The sequence below is a fragment of the Netta rufina genome, assembly GCF_964035555.1.
Source record: "Netta rufina genome assembly, chromosome: 1".
In the NCBI taxonomy this organism is placed as follows: domain Eukaryota; kingdom Metazoa; phylum Chordata; class Aves; order Anseriformes; family Anatidae; genus Netta; species Netta rufina.
Genome location: NC_140123.1, coordinates 195,907,496 through 195,931,591, shown reverse-complemented (window position 1 = coordinate 195,931,591; position 24,096 = coordinate 195,907,496). Strand labels below are relative to the sequence as shown.

General features: G+C 36.4%; 1 protein-coding gene across 2 annotated transcripts in view; it reads left to right on the top strand.

Annotated features, from left to right (window-relative positions):
* Nucleotides 1–24,096, top strand: part of SEMA3C (semaphorin 3C) — a 123,247-nt gene that overhangs the window by 4,041 nt on the left and 95,110 nt on the right. The window lies entirely within an intron of this gene.

The window sequence follows — 24,096 nt, the reverse complement described above, 5'->3', positions numbered from 1 at the left end:
GATACAGAGTTGTTTGGCAAAATAGCAGTCCTTGTGTGTTTCTTACAATAGGTCAGGTGTACTTAGCATTTTATAATCACTGATGCCTACGTACTGTAAACAAGCAATCAAAATAATGTACCTTTCTCTTGAAAACAATTTACTTCTGAAGTGATGAGCAATACTGTATTAATCCAATTACTTCAATATTACTTTAATAGCAAGGTAGCTTATTCTTCTAGTTTTAATCCCCATCTTAAATGTAGTATTTTAGTTATCATGTTTAACCACCACTTGGGAACATGTGAGAAGCCCCTTCTTTGGGCTTACCTTAAATTCTTTTAAATTTGAGCAGAAATTGTCTGTCACTAAATACAAGGGCATTTACTTTCTTCAACTCTCTCATTTTTCTGGGATTGTCTGTGAGGCATGAAGGCTTCCTGCACCCTGTATCAATAATGTCTGTGTTAGGATGGTTTGTATGGTTTGAGTGCAAGGTTTTCTTGACACTGCCATGTCCTGCCATGGGGATAGTCTGCATGGTCTGATCAATCTTTAAAGTGTCATTTTTAAGAATAACTATAGCTAGGATGTAACTCAAACTGCTATTCACAGCAATGACTATAACTTTGTACTCTTGAGTCTGAAAGACATTCAGAAGGAAGCCTGCCAAGTTAGATCTTCTGAAAATATCAAAGAGCAGACTGAACAACTGCAAGGTATTGTATATTGTACAGTTTAGGGCCCTAAACTTATGAGTTCTGGTACAAAATGGCATAGTTCCAGTAAAAGCAATGACAAAAATGGTGTTCCAAGTGGTAGCTGCCAAATGAAGAAGTGGGTGGGAATTTCTTTTCCTTGTGTAAGTAATGCTGATATAACATAGATGGTACTGATTCTACACAACTCAACATAGAAGTAAATTTTGCCATGGTTGTGTATTACACTTGCAGGTGTGCCACAGTTACACAACACAGGCTGTGTCAGATTTGCACATTGTGTTCCCAGAGGCCTTGACTGTAACTTAGGTTTCCCCTGACCTACTATATGAGCATGAGGTAGGAAGAACTCAGGTTTTACAGTATTCAACATTGTTAACGGGAGAGAATTGTAATAAGGGCAAGTGGTTTTAACTTGGACTCAAGAGAGTTCTTTCATTCTTTGGTTTGTCACAGTGGTCATCCTGTGAGTCTGAAACGTAGGGCCACCCATAGGAGGGGAGGGGAAAAAAAAATAGCTTAGGGATTTAGTGGAGGAAAAAAAAAATGTGTCAGTTGAAGCCTTAGTTTCTCTGTCGTTCTTTAAAAGGAATTTATTTCCCCTTCCTTTGCAAGAAACTATGACATTTCTGTGTCACAATGAGCTAAATCAATTACATCTTGATCTTGCCAGGATATAGGAGTTGTTTGTTCTGTACCATGTCCTTTATAAATAAAGTAATGGCTTGCATAGGTAAAACTGACAGCCTCTTTTTCAGTAAAAGTTAGTGGAAAGTAAGTGCTACCTATTCTGTGTGATGTTATCTTTAAAAGGACATTTTAATTTCCTTAATATTTCTCAACATTCAGCCTTTCTAAAAGTATATATGTGTATATATAAAATATTTGATTTTAATGGGTCTTTCAAAGGTGTAAAAGTAAGAAACTAAATATGCATTTTATAATATGTCTAGTAATGTCTGATATACAGGGCTGAACTTTTCATACAATGTAAAAACAGTAAGTTTATTTTTAATCCAGATGGTAAGAAACAGTCTTCATTATGTGAGAAGAGTTTGCAGGTTGTTGTGTGTAGCAAGATAATGGTCCTACCAATAAAACTAACTTCTGTTCTATAAATCTTCACTTATTTACATGGGTACTGAAATAAGAGGAAAACGGTGAAACTTTGTATTGTTCTCTTGACAAGTATGATAACATACTCTTTCTGCATAAGCTGTTTCATAGTTTGTTGTTTTTTAAATCATGTGGAAATATCAAGTAATTTGCTGTCTTCATGTCCTGAGAAGTTGTCAGTTAGAGAATTGTCACTCTTAAAGTGCATCATTTGAAAATAAAACTATAATTAGGACTCCTTATGTTTTAAATGACATTAGACAATAAAGACAAGTCATTTAAGCTTAGGATACTTACATGATATTTTTCAAGTTCTGAATTGGATTTGGCTTAGTATCTGTAATTACATTGTCTAAGTTTTGGGGGTGGAATGTGTACAGGAAGAGAAAATGAGTGATGCTTTTCAAAGCTAACCTGCTCCTTCAGGATCAAGTCAATTGAGCTTATTCACATCACAGCATTTCTCATGGGAAAATCCAGCAAGTATCTTGACCTATTCTGTTGTTCATCAGTAAAGATAAAAATGTGAATTGTTTGAATCATGGGCTGCTTTTCTCTTTGCCATCTACTTCATTAAGAATCAAATGTAATTAAAAAGTAAGCCTGTGTAATACCTCAAGAGCCTGATAATAGGCATTTTGCAATTAACTTCAATGGGTGAAGGACTGCTACCCTAATTTCTATTTTTGAAATTAAAAGCCTGGCCTCTTGACTAATTAAAATGTAGTTCATGACTTAGCTGAGGTAGTTAAATGTGCATCTGATGTGAGTGTGGAACTTACTGCTGTCTGCACCCTGAGTGTCTTGACAATTCCCATTTCACACAGAAACAGGCCTGATTTTTGTTTGCTTTCCACCTTGCATAGCCATTCATAAAAGAAAAAGGTCAGCCTGGAGGTGAGCTGCTTGCTTTGCACAGGTATACTTAGTTATAAATGACATCAGGCCTATAGTGAATGTGGTGAGGGGGTTCTCAATTCGCGTGGAGTGATTTATCATAATTTAGTTGTCTTGTGTAAGTGTAATGGCTAAGGTTGTCAACTTTGCATAACATCTGCACTTGAAGAGCTGCTGCAGTTGAAGAAAGGTGGCCCTAGCTTTTCCTGATTCTAAAATAAAGATGTGAAGTCTGTCATGCAGCAGATGGGGGATAGCAGATTGTCTACCGTGATTACCATTGAGAATGTGGGAGCTGAGTAACCTGGGAAGGAAGAAGGACTTAACGCATCTCCCTACGCCATTCCCCTTCCTCTTACCTCTTCTGGCTCCTTGACCTTTAATAGATCTTCCTTAATCTACTTAAATCACCCATCATAATTTAAAGACCCATAATTTATTTTTGCCTCATAGCATAAGACTTACCTTATCTGTTTATGAACTATTAAGCACAGTGCCTGTTCTTTCTCAGACTGCATGCATTCCTCCTTGTTACTGCATGTTCCTGAACAGATAATTGGGAGCTGTATCTTTCAGTCTCTATAGGGGCAAAGCCTTTTTCAAAGCCAGTGGGAGTATTATCATAATAAGAGGAGTTATGAGACTACAGGATAGTGTCAAACTTTCCATTTTCCATTTACATTTTGGGTTTTAATACAATCCTAAAATGAGCTGAGCCAAGCTATTTTAATACCAGGTTCTGAATTGGTCAAAGAAGTTTCAGTTCTTATTTTTGAAAATATGTACAAACACATCTTCTTTGAATTTTGAATTTATATGACAAACACGCAAACAAGTGTTAATTTCACAATTTACCAGGAACATTTCATGCGTTCCTACCTAAAAATATCTGGCCAAGCAGATATTTCCCATACAGATTCTCCCATTGTCTCCAGTGAAAATTCCATACGAGAAGTGGATCAAGGCTAATTTGCAGACTGTTTTGTTTCTCTTTTTGTCATAAAATTACTAGAACATGTAAAGCACTTTTAAGAAAGTATCAGTCAGCTTCATTAATGACAATTAAATAGCATAAAATGTCACCAGAGCAACAGCAGCACACATTCAACTGTCAACATATTTTAAAAGATTTAATGCAACCCCTGTGGTTACCCTAAAGGAGAAATAAAGGAACTAAGAACCATTTTCTTTGAGCTCTTGAGCAACAGCAGTACAACTTGTTTTTAAACAATCCCTCATTGTAATGTTAATGTTACCACAGTTAATAAGAAGTCCATTTATTATTTGGGAGACATTGTGCTGACGACAATCTAGTAGGCAATGGTTTATGCTCAAATAGTTGATTGAATCCATGGTGGTGTCCATGCAATGAAAACTACTTTCAAAATGAAGTTGCAGTAAAGGAGTATTTGAGATGGGGGGAGGGAGAGGGGAGGGAAACATCGAAACATTGTATTTATTTATTTATTTTTAATGCAGAACTATTCCAGAAATCTCTTGTAGGCTTAATATTTAGAAAATCGTGGGTCACTTTTTCTCAAAAGTGACTGACTTGTGGCTTTCACAGCTCCATGGACCTTAAATGATGCTGATTTATAAAGCTCTGAGCAACAACCATGTAAAATTTCTTTCCCTCAGTTGTCTCATCGTGGAAGATCTAAGAAGTTAACTCATTCTTGACTATTGTCAACTACAAATAAATTATTTCTTATCTTTAGTAGTGAAATTGATATTATTACATTTGGAGTTACATTTAGATAACTAAATCTTTGGTTGTTATTAAAGACAAACACCTAATATACAAATTACAGTCTGGGAGTAGCTTTTAGATTTGTCTTCTCTGTATACAGTGCTTGTTTTTTTTCTTGTTTTGCCTATATTTCTGTTCTTGAAAATCAACAGATAAAGACATAATGCAATAAATCTTACTCTTATATAAATTGAATTACTTGAATAAGCTATGAGTTAAATGTAACAAAATATTTTCTAAGAGATTAAAGGAAGCACAATCTAAAAAGCTCAGTGTTCTTTCTAGAGTTTCATGGGTAGAGATACTACTGCTAGACGATATTGAGCCTGATTATTTTCACACAAACTCTTTTCCAGTGTCATTGACTTTGCTTCTATGTCACTGTTGAAAGAGTGTGAAAGGAGAATTTATTGTATTGTTTCTGTATCCAAAGTTAGATTGTATGTACTGTGACTTCAGTTATGAAAAATACCATGTGATAAAGCTGAAGTCACAGGAAACATTTGGTCCAGTTGATCGTGGGTTCTCTGAAGTCAGTACACGAGAAAATGAATAAATAAATAGTCTTCAAGGTGGTTAATTATCAGGCCCCAGATTTAGGACAAAAATTTATGAATGTAACCCTGTTGTTGGATGAAATAGTCATCCAAATTTCACAAAGATTGAGAAGACTTTCATGCTAGAAAGTAGATATATTGTCTAAGAAATTACTTACTTCCTTTGGTCTCTTTCTGTTCCCCAACTCAGTCAGTTTGACCCCTATATGAACCATGTCTTTGATTTTTAGTGTGGAAAAATCAAACTTTATCTTAGAACACTTCTACAGATTCAACACATCTTATGCTGTCTCAATTGTCGCAGAAGAAATCAGCTTATCTTGGCCAATTACACTGCTCTCTTGTTACAAGCCTTCCTTGTGTTTCCTGAAGTTCCTACACAGACAATTATATTGTGATCATTATACCAGACATCAGTTCTTTTATGTTTAAAAAAATGCAATGAGAAAAGTGTCATAGACATTTCTAATACCCTATATTTTTCAGAATTATCAGTGTATCAGTAACAATAACTCCTCTGTGAGCCATTTCCATACTGGATGAGTTCACAGTACACTTCTATATGTGGTGCTGCACAAGCCTTTTTGTGTATGAGATATAATTACTGACATGACTCACAATAATTACTTGTTTTATTGAAGTGCATTGACTGAGATCCTGTCATGAATAAATACAGAGACCAAGACCTTATTCTGTCAGTTGAACTGACTGTTTCTTCAACAGGTGTATTTTGTTCCTTTTGGTGCTGCTGTTTCAGTGTTCTCAATAACACTCCTTACTAAAAAACCTAGGCACTCTTTCTCAGGGGAGAGGCCTTTGATAAGGGCAAAATTTTCTGATTCACAGTGTGACATCTCATCTTACATTCAGACTGCTGTGGTTGCGTCAGACATCAATTTAAAAGAAGGTTATCTGTTTTTCCTTCTTCCAATTTTTTGGGGGTCTCAGGATGCACCTGAGGAGCAAACAGTTTTCCATTACTTGCATGAATCAATGAGATGTCAGATCTCCTCTCTTACTTTGAAGCGTGCATTTCCAGTAAATGAAATAGGAGACAGTGATTGATGGAGGGCTTACACCTCTCTGTTATTCCTCTGTTCCCTTCATACCTCCATCCTTATTCAGTTCAGACTTGGTACAGTTACGAGTTTGTTTGAATAAGCATTTTACACTTGCATCAGAATTTTATCCACCAGTGATGTGGCTTCTTCCTGGAAGCAAAATCCTGCTTAATGATATCCTGGAGCTAAGACTCTAGTACCATAGCAGAAGGAAGATACAGAGTAATAGCTTTGTCTCTACCATGAAACCACCCTTTGTCTTGAGGTAGGACCATCGTGCTGTTCAGAGAAATAAATTTTTCTCCTTGTCCATATGAATATAAGGCTTTTTTTTTTTTTTTTTTTCTTGTTGAGGAAAGTACCTTGCAGCTTGTGTGGGTAAGGTTGGTGGAGGTCACTTCCTCTCCATTTGAACAGCAGGTAGTATATTGGATATTCCTAACTACTGCTCTCACTCAGCAAATCAGTTATACATACAAAAGTGTGTGTTACGAAAGTTCCCCCATTACCACAAGTTATACCCCAGTTTATGTTTAGGTTATTTTCGGAGTTACCGTATAAATATTTTTAACTAAAGACCTTAAAATAATTATATATTCCAAGACAGTGATGCAAAAAAAGAGATGACATTTTGAAAAAAAAAAATAAAGTTTCCTTCTATCATCATGTATCTTATCCACAAGAAACTGTAATCCATGGTATTTCATTGTTATCTGAAACAAATATTTTTCTGTCTCACACCTCTCCTTCACCCAACCAACTTAATAGAAAAATCTCAGAAACAGCATTTCAGCAGTGCTTAACTCCAACAAGCCCTCAAATCACTGTAAGCTAAGAGTTTGTCTGTGAGAATCCTTCAGGGCTGATCTCTTAATTCTCTCCCAAATAGAACCACCATCTAAGGATATAACACTTCTTTGCTTTTCTGGAGCATGATATGACATTTTTAATGAGCTCAGTTAGCTTGAGGAAGGATGGAGATATTTTTATTATAATTATTTGTGGGCTGTAAGTAGATACTTCATATAAAAACACACCCTATCTTTATGAGAAGCTTTTAGTTTTAGTACAAATTTCAAGTGCAAATATGATTTCATGAATTGCAATATGTAGAAATAGTTTGGAATGAATAACCAGACTTTTGAACTGTCTCCTTAATCTTGCATACTGCTCTGGGATAAATGATTGCTTCACAAAAATTATCTTCTAGCATTTGGATGAGGAGACATCTCCTTCATCCTGGGTTGCCAAGTTGCCTAATGGAAAATCAAAATGTATTCTGACAATTATTAAAAAAATAAAAAGTCAAAGGCATTTTTAAAAGGCTTTATTTAAAAAAAAAAAAGGCATCATTTTCAGCCATTAATAGGGTCAGGCTGGCAATGAAGAAAAAGGACTTTTATTTAGAGTCACACTATAAATGTATTAAAACTATTAAACTTATTAAAACTAACTTTCAGCAGTATTTGCTATCATCTCCTTTTTAGTATTTCCTTTGCAATTTCATAGTTCCTTTATGTGACATCATTGCTTTACAAATCCGACTGGAAAAACAACAAAGAGGTCTAGTATATCTTTTAATGGATTTTCTCTGTCACCTGCTTTTCTGATCATTTGTTGTAGTCACATATATATATTTTATTTTGCTTAATAATACAATTTCCCTTTACATTTCGTAATGAAAAACACAAATAAATTTGTTCTTAGAAGCTTCAAGTTATGCAGAATAAATCAATTTATGTCAGCTTAGAATCACTTCAATTGGGCAAATATTTTCCCTCTTTTGACATCTGTGTAAATCAGCCTATGCATCTCAGACACCCAGCTTGAAGGAGCTGCAGCATTAGATTTACAGGGATAAAGGAAATATGTGAGGCAAATGTCTGATTGCTCCTTCGCTTCAATGGGTGGGAATGATGAGGTTCGTTTTCTTTCCTTCTCATGTAGCAGACCAAGAATGTAAAGTATTGAACAGCAGTGGAAGATAAATTTCACGGTATATATGCACACAAAAATTATTAGTGCAATAGAAAACAAAGGGGGAAAAGGATAGATGTACTCATAATCCTGAAGGAATTTGTTTTTAAAGCAAAAAGGCATGTGCATTCAAAGTAGTGTATATATACGTACCTCAGTACACACAATGGTGTTTTCTGATTTTTGACCTCAAACATTTTACAAGCTGTGATCCTAAAGCTGATACGAAAACTCCTTGAAAACAACTGTTGGTCTCAGAAGAGAAAAAGACCGGAGTTTACTTGTACTCTACTGAACCACAGCCATTTTGGAATGAAACACAGTGTTTTCTTCGGGGCAGACAGTTACACACTGACTATTCTGGTGCATTTCAGTGGCACAAGGTAGTTCATAACACATTTGGTTTCTACAATTCTTAGAAATTCCTCTTCATTTGAAATAATCAGCTTGCATACCTGCCATTGCAGTTTGTTGATAGTCTCTGTGTTAATATGTTGAGTGTTCTTACAAACCAAGAGATCAAACTAGTGTACAAAATAGTGAACACTTATATCTTCAGAATGGCACTTTCCATTTTTTAAATATCAGCCATTAAGATGTTATTTTCAGGGAGAGGCCTGGCATTTTTTCAAAAATGTACTTTTTGAGGCCTGAAAGAATTTAGTTGGCATGTGTTGCTGATTCTGAACTTAAACTTTTTGATGGATTCAATGTGAACACAGCTGGAATATTTTAAGTTTATTCTGTTAAAATCCCACTTTCTGCCACTGTTAAAAATAAAGCACTATCCCTTTGTTTTGTTTTGTTTTCTTCCCTAAAGCAGATACTCATAGCAAAGACAAAAGAACTTGGGAAGTCCTTATGAGGTGTTTTGTGTTAAGGAAATAAAGCTGTGCATTCATAGCAATAAAACATGAAAAGGAATATACCTATAAAGCCATTACTTCAGATTAAATATCTTATAATCTTTATAGTATTAGTAATTCCCGTAACAATGAGAAGGATGCCAGCCATTCTTTTCTCCTGTAGCAACCTTGTTTTCCTTTGCAAGTATCCACTTGCAAACTTGAGACTTCTTCCAACATAATTTTTATAAGCACAGTAGGAGAAGAATCAAATGTCAGTGAGTTTTATTTCAGTGGATATTTTTCAGATTCCTCTCTACCATTTCCTGAGCTCAGGTCTCCAAATGTGTTCTTAAGCTCAGAAAGGAAGATGGAAAAGGCTGTTCCTGAAGTGGTAAAACTGCATAAAATTGCAAAAGTCGTTTGAAACTTTCAGGTGTGGTAGGGTATGTCATTATCTGCACTGACATGGTTTGTGAATGATATGAAACAAAGATAAGACTTACAAATTTGGCCACCATGGTTTGGCCCACCAGGCAGGTCCAACAAACAATGGGCTTTTATCTGGACCCATCTTTTCCTCTAACATTTGGGAGCATCTCTGCTTGGACACCATGCGCTTTCTTTGCAGATGAATTCTTCCTCCCACCCTGACATCCTGACAGTGTCCAGTGAGTTTATGAAGCACTTGCACGGGTGCCTATTGAAGGGAAAGGACATAAGTCTGACGTTATTGTATGCATGTATGCAACTAGAAAATGCTGTTGCTGTGTCCACTTCAATAACAGCAGATGATGGGGGAGAGGGGCAAGTGCAGGAATTCAGCATTTTACCCAGCAGCTGGAGAGAACAGACCACCCTGATGCAGGGGCTCTGAAGAGGGTTTTATAGAAGAAGGTTGTGCCAGCTGAATCAATACTGAGGCAGGATTCATAGCTAGAGTGGTAATTTACTTAGGTGTGTTTGGGGATCTTCTGACAGAATTAAATAATAAAGATTAATTTATTTATTTTTTCAAGTTGGATTTGTTTGCAGATAAAGGACTGTGCCACAGATATAGACGTTGAATTAAATTATTATTTGCTTCTTTTTTTTTAAAAAAAAAGGGGCGGGGGGGAGGTCAGGGGAAGGAGACACATTTCATTCTAGATTCTCAGGGTGTCATTGCCAATGCACTCTCTCTTTTAAGAGCACTCCAGCACTGCTGTACAGTGATGAGATTCCCCTCCATTAAAAATTATTATATTCATGCTTCTACTGAGTGGTTTTTAATCGGTATTGGTGTTGGAGCCAGACACTGAATACTGATTATGAGGCAGTCTGTCCTTCTTACAACATATATTCCCTCCAGGCCACCAAAGCAACACTTAGAGATGTTCACCTGATTTTTCTCTGTGGTTGCTCTGCTTGCAGACCACAAAGTTATAGAAAACAAAATATAAAACTGTGACCTGTTGGAAATAAGTTACCATCTAATATTTTTCTCCAGTAATAGATTCATTTGTATACTCAGTTTCTCACTTATCTTTTCCCTATAGAAGTGAAAAAATGTCTACCCGTACTTATCCAAAAGGCAAAGTGTTTATTTATTTATTTTTATTATTTTCAGTCAGACTCTGCATGGTAAGCCTTTGCTTTAAGGTTATTCTCTTTCTTCATACCTTGCTTGTGGCTGTTGAAAGCTTCCCCAACCAGTAGGAGAAAACTCCCTTTTGAAATCAGGGCGCATATGAGAAAAAACATCTAAGTTCAACTAAACTTGAGAGTGTGTGTGACATCAACAAACTTCAGCACTCTGAATAAACAAGGTGGCCATTCGCTGTTTACCATTCCTTTTGCTTATTTTTACTGCTCTGTGTCTGTGATAGCCCCAACCAGTTTGCTGAGCAGCTGAAAGTATGTTTTGTTCAAAGTGGATCTAATTCTTGGCTGATAGGTATGATTCCTATGTGGAAATGGGTGAGAGAGAAACAGCAGACTGGGGGATACTTTTGCTTTAAAACGTTCTTTTGAGAAAGCAACTATTTCTCTATGGAGAAGGAAAGGCTGATGTAGCTGTCACCAAGAGGTTAGGGACCTTATGGAGATTACTCACAAACACAGGAGTTGCGATGAATTTACTCCACCTAAGCCCATGTCGTACAAGAGCATCCACCCGTAACGTCTGCTGCAGAGGTAGTCTCCAGCTCCTTAGAAGATGACTTCAGCTATCTAGAGATACCTGATCTTCCCATGCTGGGGAATGTACAGATGTGTATCTCTCCATTCTCAGTTACAAGGCAAAATATTATTTTCTACACAGAAGTAGATCATCATTCTGACCTATTAATTACATTCTTTTATTAATTTTTTTTTCTGCAGTCATTCCAATTTGTTTGTTTTAATTTTCAGAGAGGAGAGATCATAGAAAGAGACAGTTGTGTTTTCCAGTCCCCAGCATGAGAGAGACTGACAACATGTAAGAAACCCAATGAGAGAGCACTAATCTGTTACAGGTGCTAGTGCGTGTGATGGACAAGGAGAGGTTGAGGCAGCTATATTCAGCCTGGCGAAGAGAAGGCTAAGGGGCATTTCAAAGCTGTCTTGAACCATCTGATGGGGTATTATCGAGAGTACAGAGCCAGGTACTTCTTAGATGTGCACAGTGACAGGACAAGGCACAAAAGTCATAAGTTTTAGAAAAATAAATTCTGATTAGATAATAAAATATTATTATTATTTATTTATATATTTTTTAAAACCATGGGGTAGTTAGACATTGAAAGAGGATTCCAGGTGCCTGTCTGGACTCTACAGATATTCCAAATTCAGCTAGATGAGTTCCTGTGCAACCCCATCTCGCTGCAGTAGTTAGTCCTGTTTTGAGAAAATGTTTGGGCAACATAACCTTCAGATGTCCTTTCTAATCTGCATGCTTTGTGGTTCTGAGATTTTATCACTGTTCAGCAGGTGTGAGACATTGGTATCAACTTTGGCAATGTTTCCCAGGACAGCTTATCAAGAAATTCAGAAGAAGAAAGTTAACTTTCCTAAGTAAGTTCAGAAATCTGACCCAAATGACCTGGCAGCCTGTGTGCCCACAATGGAAACATCATGAGTTTTTATCTATCTATCTATTTATTTATTTATTTATTTGTTTATTTTATGTCTACTGCACCTTATTTTGCCTGAAGTGTGGTTTTCCAAGTCTGAAAGCTCGTGTGTTTTATGAATTGAATAGTAGAACTCATAGATATGCTGTATTGCATGAAATAATATGAAAGCAATCTGTTAGATGATTCTGCTTGTATTTTCTGAATACAATCTTTGCTGTCACAGAATCACAGAATTATCTAGGTTGGAAGAGACCTCAAAATCATCGAATCCAACCTCTGACCTAACACTAACAAGTCCTCCACTAAACCATATCACTAAGTCCAACATCTAAACGTCTTTTAAAGACCTCCAGGAATGGTGACTCCACCACTTCCCTGGGCAGCCCATTCCAATGGCTCACAACCCTCTCAGTAAAGAAGTTCTTCTTAATATCCAACCTAAAACACCCCTGGTGCAACTTTAGCCCGTTCCCCCTTGTCCTGTCACCAGGCATGTGGGAGAATAGACCAACCCCCACCTCTCTACAGCCTCCTTTAATGTACTTTAAAAGAACCGTAAGGTTGCCCCTGAGCCCCCTCTTCTCCAGGCTGAACAAGCCCAGCTCCCTCAGCTGCTCCTCATAGGATTTGTTCTCCAGGCCCCTCATCAGCTTCGTCGCTCTTCCTTTTAAACTAACAACAACAAAAAAGATTGTCTTCTTTTTGTTAAATTGAGCTCATGAATAAATCACTACATATGAATGTGTAGAATGTAGGTAGATTTGCAGATACAGAATTTGATGAAATTTAATGAAATCCTTTAATATCAAGTTAAAACTAATGCTAAATTAAATAAGTAATATTTATGACAAAATTTCACAGCATACCTTTGGTCTCAGAAACGGTCTTAACATGACATCTGGTTTCTGTTTATTCTCAGACTTTGCATGTGTACATGTGTATAATATTGCATATAGCAGATAAAGCAGATTCAGTTTGTGGAGGTAAATGTGTCTACTTCTGGGCAAGTTTTATATTACCTGATGTATGGCGGAGGTATGTAGCAAAAAGTATGGAAAAATAATACTAAAACTGTGAAGTCCAGAGTAAAAAAAAAATCTAAACTACCTGGCCACATCCTATTTTGTGTGCATATCATCCTAAATTTGCTTAAGCAATTTTATTTTTAAATAAATATTTTAAAAAAATATTTAATTTTTAAGGAGATTAAATAAAATATTAAGAAAATAATTCTTAATTTTTAAATTAAATAATTTTAAAAATTATTTTATTTCTTTTCGATGGCTTACGATCTTAAGCTCTGTTATTTAACAAATACACACACACACAGAATCCACATATAAAAATACATTAATATGGTATGTGTTTCTGAGCTTATTCTTTTCAGTCATGTGAATGCTGCTGAATTATTTTGAATATTTGAAAAGCTATAAAAAGTGTATCGATTGTTAGGTTGTACAGACTTGTTCAGGGAAACTTGCCTTAGTTTCTCAGAAAAGCTGTAATGGTCTTTTACTAAGAATTATTTAACAAAAACAAAACTAAACAACAACAACAAAATACATTTTCCATATCTTTCATAGAATCGCAGAATTATGTGGGCTGAAAGGGGCCTCCGGCCAACCTTCTTCTCAAAGTAGGTGTGATTAGATCTGGATGTTCTGAGATGTTTCCACTTCAGTTTTGAATAAATGCAAGGTTGTAGATTCCACAGCCTGTTTGAACAACGCGTGCTTACCCACTTTGATAGCATTTTTCTGGTATTAAGATGCCTTTTTCTTCACTTGTTAAATCTGAACAAACCCAGTTCTCTCAATTCTCCTTGCATGTTACGTGCCCTAGAAACTTTATTTACTCTTTTATTTGATTTTAGTCTTAGAAAATGATTCTTTCATTCAAATGTTAACCTGCTCCTTTCCAGAGCTGCTCACCATCTCTTCAGTTCTCTCCAGGTGCATCTCCACATATCATGTCAACAGTCTGACTTCATCATATTATAATACTTCAGCTTCACTCAGCCACTTTCAAATTGAGTAGGATCAGAGTCAGGACCGTATATATGTCTGTGTACGCATTTAGTGACTATTAAGTTGTACAGTGTTCAGCTGGAGAAGAAAAAGGAGGCTTTCATTGGCTTTAGTGAGTTAGACAACTATTGAGGGTTTTTTTTGGAGAGTGTGGACATATGCAGGTGTTGAGTCCTGTGGTAGTTTCTGAGTATTTCTTGAGACTGGGTATTATGAAGAAGTTCCCTGCCAGCCATTTTTACAGAAGTTTTCTTGTAAATTTCTGAGTATACTTTTCAATCCCTGCCCAATACTCAATCCATATAAGCAATTAAATATGAAAAGCCTATGTATCCATTACCAGTCCCTATTAATTTATTATGTTGGGCATTAAGTCTTGTCATTGGAGTACCCACAGCAGTACATCACTTTGGTAATATCAAAGAAAAACAAAAGATCAAAAGAAGTTTTATATGAATAGTAAACTAGAAAGTATTTCAATTCAATAGTTTACACTCTACTTCGTGCAAACAGATTTGTTCACCGTGTCGTAAAAGACAGGTGGATTGTCTCTGAAAAGAGGTATTAATTTTTATTTGATCTTCCTTAATCCTGCAGATATCTGTTCAGATCCCAGAGCCTTTTGAAAATATTAGCTAGATGCTTCCATCAGCCTTCAAAAGCTCTGTGATTTAAATCTCTCAGCAGCTGTTATCTACTATCTAACAAATATTGATGATATAGAAGAAGCAATTAAGATATGTTGAAGAACATACAAAACAATTTTCTTTCAAAATTGTTAGAAAAAGGAAATCCTTTGATGATTTCCTTACTGATACAAAGTACCAATAAGATTGCTCTTGGATAGAATAATTGATTTTTTCTTCAGATAATGCTCAGATAATGGGATCTAGGGGTCACAGTTCATAGCAGAATATGCTACCTCTGTTTGCCCAGCTGCTGCACCTTCTCTGCCTTGTCTCCTGCACATGAATAAAGAGACTGAAAGAAAGGTAGAAGAAATAACAGTCTTAGTGCTGCTCTACTTGTAGACCATAATTAATGTAAACAGTTTTATAGGATTAAGACTTTTTGCTTCCACATGCATATCCCACCCAGACAGTAATTCTAACCTATTTACGGTGCATCAATATTCAGCATGGAAAAGAGGGCACAGTCCCCTGGTGTGGTCATAGACAGTGACATGTAATAGTGATCCAGAGTGCAAGAGTAAGTCTTGGAAGTTTCTATTATTATTACTGTTATTTTCACAGTTAATTCAGGGCTGCAAAAACTGAAAACTGCTGCTCCAGTACAACGCGAGCAGTCTTGATACAACAGGACTCCAGAAACAGGCAAGCCAAAAATGTCAAAACCAAGTAAATTCTTGAGGAGAAAAGACAGAGAAAGGCTGCTTCTTCTAGCTTTCATTCTTAGTTCAATTTTATGGATATTGCACACAAATGAAACTAAGGTTGTCTTACAGAACTTTGTGTTACAAAATCTTATGGTACAAAATGTGAAAAACAAACAAACAAACACAGTATTCATGTCTGTGTCTCCATACACTTTGAACTGATGCATTTTAATTTTAAAATGTCCCACAGAGGTTTATCCACAGCATATAGTGTGAACCGACGCAGTCTTTCTCTGCCTTATATGTTTCCATTGGGTTTTGGCAAAACACAAGGAAACAACAACTAAAAAGACATTTAATTTAGCAAAAAAGCAAATTATAAATCCTTCTGAAGTCCACTCATGTTAATAAGCTTTAGATCATGATCATATTTTCCAATGGTTTCAGTATTTCACCTACATTTAATCACTCTCTAGTCTAACAGAAGGTGTGTTGTTATGAGCACAGTGATGCATAACGCTTTTCAGTGTTTTTCTTTTTTCGTTGTAAGAGAGTATTCAACTTTCTAGCGAAAGTCAGAGTGAAAATAAATTAAATAGAACAAGTTTCTATATATACATATATTTATTTTTTTTTCTTACATCCCAAGTTCATCATGAAGCATTCATCCTGTTCAGAGATTTCAAAGCCTGTGGAAGTGGGGCTGCATTAACAGGGTGGCACTTGAAGATCTGAGAACAGCCCTGTCTGTTCCCTTGGGAGTGACGGAAAGGGTACACGTTTCCTGCTGTCCTTTCTTCACTGCCCATGCCAGTAATTGCCATGTATTATTTATAGAGACAGAGTTGGTTTGTAGGTTTGTTTTCTCCTTTTCCTATTTAGCCACTACCCCACACAACTTCACCCAGGGTTTTTGTTGAGGTTTGTATGGTGGAGGCAGAATTAAAGATTTTTGTGTACTTTGCTATCTTATGACAACTGGCAGTAACTACAGTGAGGCATGTCAAGCAGCTACCACAAAAAGAAATAAGTAATTTACAAGTTCAGACAAAGGTTAAAAAAACAGCACTTCTGTGTAATTGTATTGTCTCATAGTTAGTTAATATCTTCATGCTTGAGAATATTTAATTTTCCTGATTGAGAGAATGTTACACTACAGTTCAGAAGACAGGGTGAAATTAAAAGCAGAATACTATCTCTTTCAGCAGAGCAGTGCTAATGCTTTTGTTAGTCAGTGGGAAGAATATGGGGGTGGATGGGAAGCAATAATTCATTACTGTCTCTCCTGCAGTCAATTAAATATGTCTCATACCTAACTGATTAAACCTGCCCTTTTTTCCATTATGGTAAGAATAAGATTCTTCTGAAATGGACTAAGAGTAAGAGCATTTCTTCCAGCATCTTTAGTACAAAGGAGAAAGTAAAAGCCAAATTCCAGCCTTACTGGTTTAATTACGTGAAGTCAAAATCAAATAACAATTTTTCAAAATAAAAAAGAGTAAGAAAACTCAGCTACAGAGATATTTAAAGAAAAGAAACTCAATACTTCAGTATTTCAGAAGAAACATTAGATACCTAGAATTTTTATAAACTTTTTAATACTGTTAGTATATATCTGGCCATTCGTGCTTATGCTGCCTCCTTATATATGAAGGTGTTGGAACAATAAAATTATTAGTGACGGAAGCTTGCAAATACCTGAGTAATGAGGACCATAGAAGTACTGAAGGGGTTGACTGTATCCTCTACAAATATGAATTAGAATATGAATTCTACAGCTGCATAATTTTTTCTGAAGTTTTTCTTCCTACTTTGATTTTGACTCCTGTTAATAGCTAGACCTATTGAATTTCTTCAGCAGTATGTTGAATAAATGTTCACACTTTATAGACCCATGGATAAGAAACCTGATGTTCTGCTCTGTAGGTACAAATTTAACAGAAGATCCTATGTGAAATCATAGATCATCTCACCTAGTGGAGTTCCTATTTTCTGCACCCTTTCCAACTCCATTTTGACTATCTTTTGAATAGTATGATTATAAAGGTATTTTGTAGTGCTGGTCTCTTTAATGTCTTTCTCTTTATATAAAATCTATTGTTGTTTTTCTGAGCTCTTTAAGAGACTGCATACTATTTTGCCAAGATAAAATGTGCATTGCCTTGACAATTCTTCACACTTAACTGTCTCCTCCAGTTTGATTCATTGATTCACAGTTATTCCCTTCTATATCTAGTTCTCTGCCCCACTCCCCATCCCACTCCCCCCAGAAAAGGTAAAATAAAGTAGAAGAGATGTTTGGGCCTCTGAACACATTGCTGAAAGGTTCCTTTTTCTACACACAAGCGTTCAGGGTATTTCTCACAGAATAATAGCATAAATTATGGAGATGGCGTTCACAGAACAGTGAATGGTATTGTCAGTTTGCTTAGGAAAAACTAATGGGGTTGTAAAGAAATACTATCTACTTTATTAGAGTAAAATTTGACAGCTGGAAAAACAAGGGCAATAGGCTGGCTTCCATTTTCCATTGATTTTAGCCCCTAACATTCAGAAGACTTCCTTTTCTGCAAAACCACATTCACACTGTATACACACGAACACACAATGCTCTTTTGCTTTAAACCTGAGGCAGATTAAACTTCATTAGGAGAGTAAAGCTTAAGGAAAGTTCAAACTGTAACAGATAGCAATTTGACAAATAAAGAATTCAGGTTTGTTTTACTAAAGCCAGAAATAAAGGCTGAAGCAAGGTTCCCATGGTTCTTTTGTGCCTTTAACCATTGAGTAGGAATACAGTCACTGTTCACTGTGTGGTTTATATACTTTATACGCCTGGTAGCCACATACCATGGATTTTTTAACGCACTTAAGCACCCAGTGGAAGCTCACATACCTCTCATTAAATAATCAAAAATATGTCCATAAAGTTTACCTTAGAGCAAGAAATAAGAACAAGAATGAGAACAAGAATGTGTACTTAGACTATTCTAAGTACAATAGTAAATGCACTAGTAGCTTAGCAGAAAAGAACAAGAATGAATGCATTTAATGTCTGGATAGATGGGATTAGCTTTCTGTAGCAACAACAAAATTCTCACCAAACCATCCTTATAGCTGCTTACTTTTCCAAGCCTTGCTAGCTAGGATAAAGGAGGGACATTTTAGCTGAGTGTTAGATACCTGTGGTAACTAATGAGCTGTGATTTGAGGACTTAAGATATATTTTTCACTCCCTGGTGAACTGTAAAATGGTTCAAATGCTGTGGTCCAGTCCAGTACAAAAGTCTGTAATAGCAATACCTGAAAACTTTTTGTTAAGTTATAGTGGATGGTGTTCAAAAAACAATTTAGTGAACGATGCTGTTTGCTATATGTTATATGCACAACATACTAGAACACACAGCATAGTAGAATACACAACGTACTAGATAGTAACTGTGCAAATAATATTTCAAAATGAGGGCTAATACAACAAAGTAATGCTGTGTCAAATTGTATAACAACAACAGTTTTTATATGGCTGGCTCCTATAGTGGGATTCAAACCCAGTGTTAAGTGTCTGTTGTTTGCACTTGAGCCCCTGGGGAGAGTTAAGAACCTCAGACTGGGAGCTGAAGCAACCCTGTCAAATAAACAAATGTTGCCAAAACCCATCATACTTCTTTAAACATTACACGGAATTAGCCAATGGAGAATTGTTGAGGACATGAATATGACACAAGTCTTGGTATTTAGTAGTTTTATTCAGGTCTGCAGGTACCTCCATCAGCCTGGAATCCAGATGAAGGGTTATAGCCTGAAGTGAAATGTTTGCATAGTTTACATATAAAGAACTGAGCAGACATTACTTTACTTTCTGTATTGTATATAGTAAAAAGTGAGGGGAAAAAAAAAAAAAAAAAAAAAAAAAGGATTAATTTCATCTTTGTTTTGTAGCAAAGAGGCAGAAGTTACAGTTCCAGACCATGTTCAGACCATGTTTCCTAAATAACTGTCAATAAGTTGGAGATGTGAGGTAACCAGAGAAGAGACCTTTTCATTCCTTTTTTTAAGCTCTGTCTCTACAATACATACACATACACACAAAGAGAAACAAACAGAAGACAACATCAGAATAAATTCAGCTAGGCTGTGGAGCAGTAGGTGAGATCTGAGTCCTGGCTGCAGTTTCTTGTTTTCATACTTGCAATTTTATTATATACCTACTAGTAGCTAAACTGTACATGAGGAGCAGCCTTTTGGGTGGTGGAGGACCAGAGCTGTGGGCCAGCCACAGCTCTCTGCATGTCTGCCAGACGATTCTCGTAGTCCACTGAAGATGGAGGAACATTAAACGCTTGCCCCCAAAATCTTTTTTACTGTTGTCTGCAGAGATTAAGCGTCAGAGAACAAATGGATGTGGGAAAACATCTAATTTGGGAAGGTTACTAGCATTTCCTCCTGACTTTAGGACAGTTAACTCATGGCAAAATTTAATTTTGTGTGTCTCCCTAAAAAATTCTCCCATGCTTGGATGTTTTAAGTTCTTGCAGTTATGAATGAAGAGATCTTGTAATTTCTATATTCTAGTCATCCCCAAATGCATACAGACATACAGAGATGTCTATGTTCTATAATGGATTTGACCCCTAGTGCATATTGCCTTTAAAACTTTGGTAAGGTTAATTAAGTTACTGTTTGGTGCTTTTTAAGAACAATCTACTTTTTGACTTGGAGGAAACTACTACCCCCCAAAGCAACTATAAAATGTTGAAGACTGTGAATTTTGTTGTTTTATACATTATTTTTACACAAAAAAGGGGGGGGAGGGGAGGAAGGTAATGACTAAGGGAGAAAATTGTACATTTCTTCAATATAAGGCATACTTTGCAGTGAATATGGATATCAGAACAATCCTGAAGATATTCATTCTAAACTGCGAAATGCAGGAAAATATACATACATATAAGCTAATTCTGAAATGTTTAATTAGTAAAAATTGCTCTATGTTGCAATCACAATTTGTGCTGACAATGAAAAATACAATTTGAAACCACGCATTTAGGCTGACTCCCTCTCCTATCTTCGTCATTCAAATAGCCTCCTCAGCTATGTATGTGGGGGCAGCTGCGATTACCTCTAATGAAGTTATGGCAGCAGAGAATTTGGCTCCGCTTCATTAACTTTGCTTGGTTCTTGGAGCTTTTATGTGTCATTCCCTCAAGCAACAGTGTAGATATCTATTCAAGATACATGTGAATTCAGAACACTTTATAATTTTTGCCCCAGGTAAGAAAGGTATCAAAATATCTCTTTTTCCTGATATGTATACATGTATGCACACTTCTCTGTCCTCTTGTGTACATGTGCACACACATAGACAAATGTATAAAATACCATGAGACCTTTGTCTTAAGAAGTAGTCAACAGTCAACAGCTAAATTCAAACCTAATAAAAAATGTGTCTTATAAGTGTAGGAATAATGAAATCAGAGATATTAGAAATTTTTAACTCCTCTAATCCACCTCATTGTAGTTAAAAAGTGTTTGCTCCAGCACATTTTTGTAGTGCTTTCTCTTGTTCAGTAATGAATGTCCTAAGCACAGAAACTTTTTCTGAGCTGTTATTTCGGGAAGAAGAATTATTTTCTAACTATGAGCCTTTGTTTTATATTTTGGAACTTTGTAACAGTGAATTATACTTTTGTGCACTATCCTAATCCTCTTCCATCTGAACATAGGGCACTCACACAGAACTGTTACGTTTCTTTACAATCATTTTTTGGCCTTGCTGACCATGCTCTGGCTTGTTTGTTTGTTCATGTTTTCTCAGTCTTCCTTCATAATTCAATCTCTTCAGTCTCTTGAATAGTTTAGTATTCCAACTTGTGCCAGTTTTCCTTCACATTACTAATACTGAAGAGCTCAGCAAGCTCAGTTCATTATTCCATGGATAATCTAGGGGTGGTAAAACTTTATAACATGATGGGTTTCCTCCAGGTAGGGTTCAAAGTAATGCTAAATACAATTTAGTGCATGCTAAAGTTATTTCTTGCAGGTGTATATGCATGCATTGTTATAATGCTAATTTAATGTGTGCAAATCCAGATTAACTCCTTTGAAGTCAGTGAATATGCACCACCCTCCTAATTGTGTAGTAAGGTATTAGATTTGAAATAATAAAGATACAGTTAGGCAAGTCCTTAGACATCGTAATGTATTATCAGCGACACAGTATGATCCAAGTGATAATGAGGTAATAGAACCAAGACTTTGGACCACTCTCTTTACATGCCCGCATGCATGCTGTTTTCTGAAGCCTGTCATTTTAACATTGACTCACCAGCTGTACAAATACATTGGGCTGCTCTCTCAGTTTTTTAATGTATTCAGGCACATGTCTATTCTTGCCCTCTAAAGACCACATATGCAGTAGGACAGAAGCGTGAATTAGAGAGTATGTTGTTCTAGAGGTTTTCAGACTACTTCATTCTGGGTTTTGTCATTCCGTTTGACTGAAGAAAAAAAATTCAAGCTTAGCCTACAAAGGGAAACAATACCTAAAGGTCATTCAAGTAATTTCCGTCCTGATGCCTGAGACAAAATTACTTTAGCAGGTGTAATGGGGCAGAGCCACACTATGTTGGGTTGCTGGTAAGAGGTGCACTGGGCTGCTCTCATCTCAGGGTCTCATCTCCCCACTTCCTCTTGCAGCACTTTGTGACTCCATTCTTAGGCACTGAGGGTACGTTTAATGAATGAAGGCAAACAGCAGAGAGTTCCCAACATGGAATACAGGAATATTCCTAACATTACTATACAGGGATAGGGGCCTCACAGTGTAGGAACCAGTTACGTGTTTCTTACTCCATGAATGATATTTTCAATATTGTTACCAGTTTTGGAATAGTCCAGTGAAAGCAGATTTCATCAGATTTTATTATAAGAGACTTGCTGCCTACTCTGAAACCCATCTCCATACATTTCCCAATTGTATGAATCTGTCTCCTCTTCTGAGGGCTTCCTTCAAAAGCAGGGTTTTGACTTGGCCCTATAGTCTAGAGATCTGATCAGTCTCATACATAACCAACATAGTAGACATTTAGGTCTAAACTTTGGTGTGAGCCTCAGGCTTCATGTAATATTGTTTACTCAGATGACTGTCACCTGTGCTGACACTCCTTATCCTACAACTTAGAAGTCTGCTGCTTCTTTGGCCCTTCTTATGGCATGAAGGCACATTCTGCAGAAAGGAGGCAAGAATACAGGATAACCAGCCTCAACATTTATTCATCTCCTTCACAAATGCCAGAAGAAGACAACAGTGAAAAGGAAATGAAAACGTAGTTCAGCAATGGAGTCTTTACTACTGTTGTGCAAATATGTGTGTAAATTTATCTCTTTATTCCTGTTGTTTACTATGTAACAACAACAACAAAAAGTTGCACTGCAGAGGAATTTGCAGTCTTATGAAGAAAAAGTTCAGTTGATCCTTCAGTTCTTTGAGCTGGAGTTAAAAGGGGCAAAGAGAAACAAGCACTTGGTGGGAGTGAATAGGCCGTTGTTAAAGAACAACAGAAACCAAGAAAGCCTCTCTCCATGAGGATCAAGAAAAACTTGTGTATTTTCTAATGTTTTAGATACATTTCTAGCAAATGTATCCTTACAAAATATGATCCAGGTAACAAATAAATAAATAAATAAATAAATAAGTTTTATATATATATATATATATTTATTCATTCTAAGTGTATAAGACGCCTGAAGGCTGTTTTAATTTGCAGAGGTTTCAAAGGATTGTAAGATCAGTAATAAGTATATGCAAAATAAGAAGATTTTCTGGTTTGTTCTTTTCCTTTCTTTATGGTTAAATGTTTGTGTGCAATGCACCTGGCAGGTTTAAATTGCAGTAGTGTTTAGGTATGCAATAGGGAATGGTGTTTAATTAATGGTGTTTAATTAATTTGATGTTGCTGTTTTTTAAGTAAATTGATGTAGGTTGTACCTTTTGAGCCCATTAACTTCATCATTCCCTTGAAGGTATGAAAATTTTGGAAGAAATTGGAATAAGTATTAAATAAAACCAAAAATGCTTATGTTTTCATTTGAATCATTAGAATTTGTCCTTGGATTGTAAAGCAGATTTGCAGATTTTCATTACCTACTGTGAAGAGTTTTTGCATAAAAGCCAAAAAAGCAGGATGAGAACATTGTGCAATATTAAGCATATCAGGAGGCTGTACAAAAGAGAGACATGGAGTCATCTGCAGAAATGTCGTCAGGATCTGTAAGACTTGCAGGAAAAGAGTAGCAGAAAGCTTTCTTTGCTATCACATTGAAATGTGGATTAGACACCAGAACTGAAAATAAGACAGAGGAAATCAATCCTTCTAATCTTCAGTTGCATTTTATGTCATTTTTTTCTCCTGTCTCTTTCCATTATTGACTTCCAAAAATACATTTATTTTTTTGTAAGAATGCTTCAGCCGCAATTTTTCTCCTACAGGCTGGTTTGATCCTGTGCTTACACATCCCAACAGGGGATTTGATCTCAGGGGGCAGTGAAAGTGTGGGTAAATCTAGCTGCCCCTTCTCACCCTATGCAGCAGGGCAGGGATCCCAGCAGGGTTCCCCGCTGTCATTGCCGATGCTGCTGTCAATCTCACAACTTCTCACCCAGGTGGCATTGCAGGTACAGGCTCATGGACATCCCCACAGCTAAGGAGTGGCATGGAGCAGCTGCCCTGGGCAGAGG